The sequence below is a fragment of the Prionailurus viverrinus genome, chromosome D4 (genome assembly GCF_022837055.1).
Source record: "Prionailurus viverrinus isolate Anna chromosome D4, UM_Priviv_1.0, whole genome shotgun sequence".
In the NCBI taxonomy this organism is placed as follows: Eukaryota; Metazoa; Chordata; class Mammalia; order Carnivora; family Felidae; genus Prionailurus; species Prionailurus viverrinus.
Window position 1 is genome coordinate 84660075 of NC_062573.1, and position 10506 is coordinate 84670580.

The 10506-nt window shown below is 56.0% G+C and overlaps 1 non-coding gene across 1 annotated transcript; it reads right to left on the minus strand.

The window, feature by feature from the left end:
* Window positions 1-9306: 9306 nt before the first annotated feature.
* On the minus strand, window positions 9307-9460 carry LOC125151042 (small nucleolar RNA SNORA62/SNORA6 family). Its single transcript, XR_007146601.1, has one exon. It is a non-coding gene; the product is annotated as a small nucleolar RNA SNORA62/SNORA6 family (small nucleolar RNA).
* Window positions 9461-10506: the final 1046 nt, after the last annotated feature.

Below are 10506 nucleotides of genomic sequence, written 5' to 3' on the forward strand. Positions count from 1 at the left end.
CCTTAGAAATGCCAACATCCCCCCGCACGTGTTTTGGGGCTTCCGAAATGGGGCCAGGCCAGCGAGCCTTGTGTCACACGCTGACCACAGCAGCTGCTGCTCTGTTCCTCCAGGAAGCAGGTGCCAGCCCGCAGGCTCCGTGCCACAAGCACCCCATCCTGCCCATCTCTGTGCAGACGCAATTCTGGGGGCATCTCTGGGAGGTCTACGTGCTGGTCACCAACTCCCGACATCCCACGGAGAGTGGCCATTTGGTTGTCCCCGACATCCCTCCCACCCCCAAATGATCGGTTGCACAGGCGCAACACTCAATTCTATCCAGTCAGGCTGGAGAGGTGTTGCCTTGGGGACATTTCCGGGCACGAGTTATGGCTTCGGCGGGTTCCCTGGAAAAGAACTCAGGGAGGGAGGCTCGTGTGCAGGTGATTTATCGAGGAGCGTTCTTGGGAACAGCAACTATGAGAAAGTGAGGGAGTCAGAACTGGCCCCGGGGAGTTCGGCCGGGGTGCAGTCCTCACACAGACCTCAGGCAACCCCAGGGGCGCTGTGTGACTGAGGTGAGCCCTCGGAGGCCACCTGGTCACTGCTGTGGGTTGTCCCCGGGGAGCGGGCGCCACCGGCTTTGTGACCCCTTTCTGGGCGGTGAGCCACAGGCAGCACAGGAGAGCCTCGGTCACACGGGGTCGTCGGGACGCCCACGACCGTCTACGACACTGTGCCCGGCACGGCTCAGATCACTAGTTCATGTAGTAACCCACCCACCCGGGAGCCGGGACTCCCGTGTTCTCCGGCTTACCTCCCTCCTGGGGAAAATGCCCCAAGAAAATTGGCGGGAGGTGCCGTAGTCCAGACACTGCGACTTGCCTCCCATCCACAACCGATACTTAAATCTCCCTCCTCCACGAGCCACCCGAGACCCCCGCCCCCGCTCCCGGCTGCCACCTCTGCCAGTCCGAGGGCCAGGCGCCGTGCAGTGACCCAGACCCGCTTCCCTGAGGGTTTGAGCTTCTCCCGCCAAGACCTGCCCGGGCCACGGGTGCCACGTCTGTCTACCTGCCATCAAAGTTAGGTGAGGCAGCGCCCAGTGGCGCCCCAGGGGATGCCCCGGGTACACACCTTGTTTCTGCCCGCCTCCCCGCATGAAGCAGCCCACCTCCTGACGGTCAGGGCCAGCGACCCTGCCGGGGTGCTATGACCCCGGGTGGACACCTCTCCTCTGGGAATACGATGCCCAGAACCACACAACCTGAAGGTGCTGGGAACAGAAACCCAGACTACTCCCCAGGTGGGCCACGGGACTCATGGCGAACAGGTGCGTGCTTGCTATCCCCCTTGGTTCCCAGACACGTGCTCCAACCGCCGGGGACCCAGCGCCGCGCACCGATTATGCGTCCTGGAGGGTGGCGCCCCATCCCTGCAGGACGTCATGTCCAAGCTGGTACCGCTGCTGGGCCTTCCCGAGCCTTTGTGACGGTTCCATCGGGCCATCTGCTCCCGGTGATGCGGCGAGTGCCAAGCCTTGCCACGCTCGTGTGCCCACCGCCAAGGCACCTCACCTGTTGTCAAGAGGGCCCCTCGGTCTGAGACTTTTCGGTAAGGCATCCGAAGCTGAGGCTTCACAGACGAGGAAGTCAAACCTTTAACTAGAAGAGAAGTCCATTTCAGTCAAGATGAGTTTGTCGCCTTCGAGGGTGGGAGGGATCCAACGTAATGAACTCGCCACCAAGCGGCAGGTTCGTCTGAGGGATACGCCGTGTTCAAGCATCAGGCTGGTTTCTGCGGCGACAGAAGCCGTGTCAGCCTTGGTTGGTGGCGGCTGATTCCATCAGGCTCACGCGTGACCTGTGCCTGACCCCCGTCACTGGTCTGGCGGCCAGGAGGACGGGAGAGGCGAGTGGCCCTGCACTCTCTCCCCTGGTTCCTCTGTTCTACTTTGTCACTGGTAACGCTTCTCCCAACCGCACTGCCACAGACCGGCAAGGGCCAGTCCCACGGGTGGGTCCTCGTGGCCAGCTGGGGGCCAGGGGGTCTCTGCCCCGAACGGTGTCGTAAATCAGCTTCTCAGGACCGCTCCTCGTGCGAATTCTTTCCGAGCGAGTTCCGTGGGAGGGAGATTCCGAAACCGAGTTTTGTGCACAAGAGGCCTATCGGGGAGTGCTCCCAAGTACGCACCCCTCGGAGGAGAGAGAAAAACAAGATCGGGCAGGGTGTGAAGCACAGATGCCAGCCTGTCCCGTGAGGAGCTGGGCCAGTCACTGCGGATGGGACGTCCCAGGGCTCGGACCCAGGGAGGGGCAGGCTGTCGAGAAACGGGGCCCCCCTCGGACAAGCGTAATCCCTGGGGAGGGCCTGGGCGGTGAGACATCACCGGTCAACACTCCGGGCAGCTGGAAAGTGAGGTTCCCCTCCTGAAAAGAAGTGCCCGGGTGCACACCCCAGGGTCCGCGGCACACCCCTCACGCTTGAGGGGGAGGTGCCGCGGGACAACGTCCCCCTGTCCCTCTGGAAGTTGCCCTGTCTGGATGTGGTGCCTGGAAGGACCAGAGCCACGCCAGCCCCGAGGGAGGCCGCTGACGGCCAAGACAGAGACAGAGACAGAGAGAAGCGCGTCCTGTGGTTCCGTGGAGGGGCCACAACTGCGTTACTGGAGCTGGGACAGACCAGCTCGACTTGGTTTTCTCTTCCTCGAGGAGACCGGCGTTCTGACTGCCACCGACTTTCCAAACTGAAAGTATAGAAAGAAAAAAAAAAACACAACAACAACAACTCAGGCCATGATCTCACCATTTGTGGGTTCGACCCCGCGTCGGGCCCTGTGCTCACAGCTCGGAGCCTGGAGCCGGCTTCGGAGTCTGTGTCTCCCTCTCTCTCTGCCCCTCGCCCCCACTCAGCAACAAACACTAAAAAATAAAAAAAATAAAAATTAAATGCGAAATGAAACGGGAATAATGCTGCTGAAATATATTGATGTCGGTGTCTTGCCCTCATCGGCTTATACTGACCGGGTCTTTCTCTAGCGGAGGCATTCATTTGCTTCAAGGATAGTCAGGTCTGCCACTAGACAAATAGGAAGAACGGTTCGATCTTACCCTTGGCATCCAGAAAAGGATTTGCAGCAAAGCATTCGTTTTGTAAGCCAAGGATGCTCTTTTTTTTTCTTTTAAGTTTCCGTTGAGAGTCTGACCTTGGCAATGCACCCTTCGGGTTTAGCATTAGCCGGGGCTGGAGAGAACAGGATGTAAAGCAACCTCCATCGTTCCAGGTTCCTGTAAAGAGAGAGAGAGAGAGAGAGAGAGAGAGGGAGGACGTGGCAGAGAGGCAAATGAGTCCCATCATTCTCCCCAGGCCCTCAGGGACATGAGGAGGCAGGCTAGGTGGTGGAAAGAGAAAGCGCGGACCCAGGACACGTCCCCCACTTAGAACCCCAGCGCTGTGCACCAGTGAAGCAGTGAAACAGAGGCGCTTTGGTGGATGATGATGCAGAGATGAACCAGCCTGATGCAGTGTCCCTGTGTGTCCCCAAGACGTCCAGAGGTTCCCGTGTATCCTGGAGAAGGGATGCAGTCAAGCACGGTGGACCCCAGAGACCAGCCAGCGATGTTCTGGGATGTCAGGGCCTGGGGGGAGGGGGAGGGGGCAGCACAAAAGGCTGGAACCGAGGACAGCAGCGGGAGGTGCTTGTCCACAGACAAGCCACATGAGAAGGAGAAACCAGGCGGGATTTCAAGGGCACCAGAGCCAATGCCCTGTCTCCCTTAGCAGGAGCCCTCAAAAATGTACCTGCCTCACTGTCATATCGGAGAGAAGAAGGGAAAAGAGCAGAAATCCAGAAGCACTTTCTCAAAAAGACCTTCGTCAACACGGCCTAGCTTATCTAACGGGATGCTGATATTGTGAACTTGCATCGTAATGTGCCAGTGCGGTAGGCTTTGTCAGCATCCTGCTCGCGTCCCCTCCTGCGGTGCGGGGGCGGGGCTCACTGTGAGCACACGTGGAGGGGGCAGGAAGTGTCGGTGGAGCTCAGCAGGGCGGGCGTGTCCTCGGATTTACGCCCCAGGCCCCTCCAAGGCCAGGAGGGGTAGCTGGCGCAGAGCTCATGGCTGAGCTCTAGGACCCATGAAGTTTAAGGCGTTGGCAGCACACGGTCCCCTGGCGCCTGCCTTTCCCACCTTCCTGGATCACTTCTCAAATAAACTACCTGCTCTCCCCTCCTTGCTTCTGAGTTTTCTTCTGGGCAACCTGAGCACGATGATTAACACCCATCTCCCCGGGGCGCCTGGGAGGCTCTGTCGGTTAAGTGTCCAACCCTTGATTTCGGCTCAGGTCACGATCCTAGGATGTGGGATCGAGCCCCGCGTCAGGCTCCATGCTGACTTTTCTTTCTCTTCCTTGGGATTCTCTCTCTCCTCTCTCTGCCCCTCCCCTAGTCTCCCTCTCAAAATAAATAAATAAACTTTAAAAAGAACCCATCTCCCCTTTACCCACTGAGGTAGGATCCCATAAGGACCTCCCAATCTGTTACTAAAAAAATAAACTATATTGGCTTTGCACATCCAAAACAACAAAGGCAAGTTTTCATGGTATTTTAATAATGGCCACACACAAAGCAACTTTATGTATTCTGGAAGCATCGTTTGTTTAGGGAACAAATGTTGATTTAGTCACAATTAGATACAAGGAATGACGTCTGCCAGCATGGAGTGCTTTTTGGGGGACACACAAAACTCCCCCAACCACATTCAGGGTGACCCCAGTCTTCTTCCCCATCCCTGGCTTTTGCACGGGATGAGAGCTCACCTTTTCTTCCCCTGCTCGCTTCTGGGAAAGACACCCACAGGATGTTTCATCTTAAGACCTCAAAACAAAGTAAAGAAGAAAAGTAAGAGTATCTAAGGCCATGAGTTGATAACATAATCTCACAGTATATAGTCATTTATCAGAACTTTCCCTTGTGACAAGGTCTCTGTGATGGATGGACGGACAGATGGATGGATGGATGGATGGATGGATGGATGGACAGGTGGATGGATGGATGGATGGGTGGATAGATGGATGGATGGATGGATGGATGGATAGATAGATGGACAAGTGGATGGATGGATGGACAAGTGGGTGGATGGACAGGTGGACAGATGGACAGATGGATGGATAAGTGGATGGGTGGATGGATGGTTGGGTGGGTGGGTGGGTGGATGGTGGATGGACAAGTGGATGGGTGGATGGATGGATGGATGGGTGGGTGGATGGACGGATGGACAGGTGGACAGATGGACGGATGGATGGACAAGTGGATGGGTGGATGGATGGGTGGGTGGTGGATGGGTGGGTGGATGGGGGATGGATGGGTGGATGGATGTATGGATGGATGGATGGATGGATGGATATGTGGATGGATGGACAAGTGGATGGATGGATGGACAGGTGGATGGGTGGGTGGATGGACGGATGGACAGGTGGATGGATGGATGGATGGATGGACAAGCAGATGGGTGGGTGGGTGGATGGCGGATGGATGGATGGATGGATGGACGGACAAGTGGATGGGTGGGTGGGTGGATGGATGGATGGATGGATGGGTCGATGAATGAATGTGCCCTATGCCACCAACAGGTCATGCTGTCACCCCAGACCCAGCTCATCACCACACAGTAAAGCATCCACTCCCCCCATGCGCAGGGCCCACGTGTGTCACGGGGAGGTGGCTCGTGGACTGTGGGGGTTGACAGGGACTGGATGGCCAGTCCAGAGCACCTGGGCTCCTCCTAGTCCTTTGCTTACCTTGGCCCCTCGTGTGGTCCAAGGCTCTCTTTCTCATGCCTCCCCAAGCCAGCCTTGCATTGTCTGTCCACTCCCTTCAGGGAGAAACCCCCGGGGGACCACCAGCCTGGTTTCCAGCTTGCATTTCTATCTCTGGGCCTCATGCCTTTTCTCCCCCGCTCTCCCCTGTCTGGTCCACCACAACCCCCCAGCACATGGCCCAAGGCTCTGCTGACCTGCAGACTTGTGTAGCTCAGAGTGGCCACCACCGTGGCATTTCTTCGGTCACCCTGTCTTCTGTAAGGATGGCCCCTCTCAGCCTTCAGCTTCATTTTGTTTCAATGTGTGCCCTTTTGATAATAATAAGATCCCATGCCCTTTTTAAATTACTTTTGAAATTTTAAAATGAATCAAATACCATGATTGAAAACAGACTAATTCATGTCTGCGTCAAACTGTGGACAGAGGGCAGGGCAGGCTTGTGACAAAGCCACCACCGTAGAGCCGAATGTCGGGTTGGTTGTGGGGAGATGGGTGTGTGCTATGGAACTATTTCAACTTTTGGCATATTTGAAAATGTGTATAATAAAAGGTAGGGGGGGAATTTGAGCAGCAGCTCTCTTCAAATGTGTTTTGTGAAGCGACACACGGCACCTGCTTTGCTCACGGAAGGAGGTGGGCTTCAGGGAGGTGGGGTCATGGGTGCCCACCTGGCGGGAGCTGTCGCTGTTCCTTCTCTGCTGACCCTCGGACTGAGCACAGCTGTGCCTGTGACAGCCACTCACGCCCAACCCGACGGTCTCCTCGGCGCTCCAGCTCTGGTGCTCGACTCCACACCACCGTGTTCACCAGCCCACCCTTTCCAACCCTCCCAGATCATGCACCAGTCCCCCAGGGGAGAAGCCAAGGGCTGTCCCTCCATGGGACACCTTCCAAATCGTTTCCCATCTGGCGGCCTCTGGAAGAGGCCAAGTCAATTCCAACATCTCATCTCCAAGGAAAGGTTGGTTCCTATGTGACAAACTTGTTTAGGCAAGAAATCGGTCCCATCTGTGCCTGGGTTGATATCGATAGATGAGAAAAATGTCCACACAAGTAAATCTGAGCATTGTTTAAACAGTTCCTTCTGCACGAGGAGCGTGGAGACTCGTGACGGATGTGGACAAGGTGGGGACAGAGGCCTGCCGTTGACACAGAAGCATCCTCGAAACCTTGGGGCTGGTTCTGGAAGGGTCCCTCCTGAGGTAAAGGGAGCCCCAAGGCATTGCAAGAAGTGACTGTGCTCTGGAAGCCTCTGGAAGCTGGCAGCTCCGAAAAGCTAACGACTTCAGCAACGACCCCAAGCCAGGGTCCTAAACGACGGCGTTGAACGTCCACCCGCACACTCGCAGGTTACAAGTGAGTAGGAGCAGAGGGGGGAATGATCAAGAAAGGGGGCGTCGGGCCCACCAGGAATGTGAACAGCGTAGTGATTATGAGGCCGGAGCCCCCCATGGTTCCAAAGAGCCAAGTGGGTTTGTATTACATTAACACTTAACTCTGTGGCCAAAGGGAGTCGTTAAAGATTTTTGAACCGAGTGATGCCGGAACCTGGGAGGAAAGACTTCGCAAGGAGGGAGGGAAGACAGGGCCTAAGGATTCTCCACGGCCAGCCAGCATGGTGGCCCCTGGGGCTCTCTGCCCTGGCCGGACCGGTGGACACCCATGGCAGGAGTCATGATGGCATCTGGCCCGGATGTGCTCGTCCAGGGACACACGTAGAACCAGAGACCCAGGAACCAGAGGAGAGTCAACAGGGCCTAACTCTGGAGACAGATCACAAATCCCCTGTGCGCCGTGAGGCAAGCACACTGCTCCGTAACTCCGGCGTGATGTCATCCAAGCAGGTGGTGGAGAAAAACCTTCTGGAATCACCGAAGCTCCAAGATCTAACAGCTGCAGCCCCACAGGCCCACCAGCAGGGTGCAGCGGCATGTGTGAGCCCCGCGTGCACGGCTCCCAGCGAGCCCTCCCCGCCCCCAGGAAAAGATTCAGGATGGCTTACACGCAGCATCTCCGGCGAGAATAAAATACAAATAGACAACGTGAGCACAGCCCGAGGGAAGCGAGGGCAGGGGGCAGAGACGGGAGGAACAAAAAGCCGGCCTCTCCGTAAGCGTCAGAAACACTGAGACACTTGTTCCAGGTTCGGTTTCCAGGGAAGTGAGCCCAGGTGCCCCCATCATTCTGATACCTGAGAACCACGTCTTAGGTACCCGGGGAGGGAACCGGGAGTTTACCCGGCGATGGATGTCAACATGGAATTGGGACGTCTGAAATGAATCTAGAAGTTCGTGTTCACGTGCGCTTTTGTTTTCTAGTTAGAGAATCTAAATGTTCATCAGCGAGACTATCAAAACCCTCTCTCCCTTCGAGTACCATTCCTAACCTTTGCGGAAAGCATGGGAAAATGGAACCATGACCAGGTATAAAATTCGTAATAGCTCCTAAATACGTATGAAGGGTCAGCATCGGGGCTGAGCACGCCCTGTGGACGAGTCTCATCGGAGGCCCGTGGGCAGGTACCGTGGCCACCGCCATTTCGCAGGTGTGGAACCAACGCTTTGGATGTTAATCCCCCCAAGGCAAAGCTGTCGTTCAACGGCGATATTCGTCCCCAGGCAGTCTGTACAGCGGGAGGTGCAGCCGCCAAACGCCCCTCTCAGCCCCACGGGGAGACAGGGTTCCCAGATCCTCCCCGTGGCTTCTGGCCCCGGGAGCCGTGGGGACACGCCCCTCTTTCCTTATTCTGAAACCAAACGGGCAAAGTGAGCCGTGGTCAAGGACAATCTTCCTCCTACGTTCTGGCCTGTGTCGTATCTGCACGATCCTTTGAAAGAAATGCCCTTGATTCTGTAATTTGATAGCAGCTGGCATATTTGTGACACTTCTCGAGAATCATCTTCAGAGAAGGGCTCGTTCCCAGAACAGCTCATTCAAGGAAATACTCCAGTCGCAGCTCTGCCCTTCACTGCCGCTGAGCGAGCTGCTTGGGCTCTTTGTCCTATTTCCCCTTCCCCCCCTCCCCTCCCCCTCCCCCTCCCCCTCCCCCTCCCCCTCCTCCTCTCCTTTCTCCTCTTCCTCCTTTTCTTCTGGCCTTCTCTTTCCTCACCCCCTCTCCCTCTCCCTCTCCCTCCTCCTCCCCATCCCCATCCCTCCTCCCCCTCCCCCTCCCCTTCCTCCTCCTCCCCCTCCCCCTCCTCCCCCTTCCTCCTTTTCTTCTGGCCTTCTCTTTCCTCACCCCCTCTCCCTCTCCCTCCTCCGCCCCATCCCCGTCCCTCCTCCCCCTCCTCCTCCTCCCCCTTCCTCCTTTTCTTCTGGCCTTCTCTTTCCTCACCCCTCCTCCTCCTCCTCCCCCTCCTCCTCCTCCCCCTCCTCCTCCTCCCCCTCCTCTTCTTCCCCCTCCTCCTCCTCCTTCTTCTCCTCCTCTTTCTTCTTCCAATGCTACATGTGTATATTTTACACAGATAAAAATAAAAGAAATCGACTCACACCAAACTGTTTTTTCTTACTTGTAGCAAGCATTGCTGTCAAACTCCATTCATTGGGCCTGAGGCCCCTTGTGGGGTTAGCAGAAGCCTCGCCCCTCCTCTAGCGCACTACCTGCCCTGTGAGTTCATCGGCCGGCCAGCGGCCTCAGCCCCATGCTCTAACAATGTGCAGCGAACTATTTTCCAGTGGGAAGATACATACAGACTCTTTTAATAAAAATAAAAAAAAAAAACACGTAAGAATCCTACAAAAAAAAGAAGGTCACATTATGTAGCTCATTATAAATATAACCTTTGAAGAGTATCAGGTATATACTGGATACATAAGCTTAGGAAGTGTATTAATATAATACCCACAGTAATAAGTAGAATGCCATATAAATTTTGAAAAAAATAAATTTGATATTGAATCATACTTCTAAAAAATATGCAATATTATAGGGAGTCGACCATCTATCGGGAGTCTATATATAGGGAGTCTACCTTATTAGTTCAAACGAACAGTGCACCCCGTCAGTCCATAAATACATAAACCCATTAAAAAGGCTGCAGGTGTCCCCACAGGGGCTCAGGACACATCAGTGAGCACGCCGCTGCCCTGCGGGGATTGTGTCCTCTCTGTGGCAAGGGACAAGGGGAAACGGGTGATAAACAATAACCATAATCTAGACACAAATCACATAGTATTCACCTCAGTTGTGGCCGCACGACAAACACCTGAAAACTTGGCGGGTTAAAAGAAAAAAGGCCATATTGTCCCCTCCGGTGATTCAGTGGGTCACCTGGCTCAGCTGGGCAGTTCTCCAGGCACCGCGGGGGGCCACCGGAGTGGGTGTCTGACGGGGCCCGCTCCCACGGCCTCTGTGATGCGGGCTGCCGAGGGGAGGCACGCCTGTGGCCTTGGCGTGAGGCTGGAGCCCCCCCCCGGAAAGGAGGCCGGGCTCCGGGAAGCGTCGTTCCTTAGGCCGCTGGTCCTTGCGAGAACAAGCAGAAGCTTCCAGTCCTCCCCCAGGCTGAGTCCGGAAGCATCACGGCCTCACCTCTGCTGTCTTTTATCGGCCAAAGGAGCCACAGACCTGACGCAGATCCGGGGACGCAGAACCGGGAGCAGGGAGCCAGCTTTATAGGTTTGTCGAGAGGGAGCTGTTCCGGAGTTTGGGCAAAGGAGTGCGGTGCCGAAATCCAGGGGCGGTGGGAGGTGGGGGTGGGCGGGTCCCGG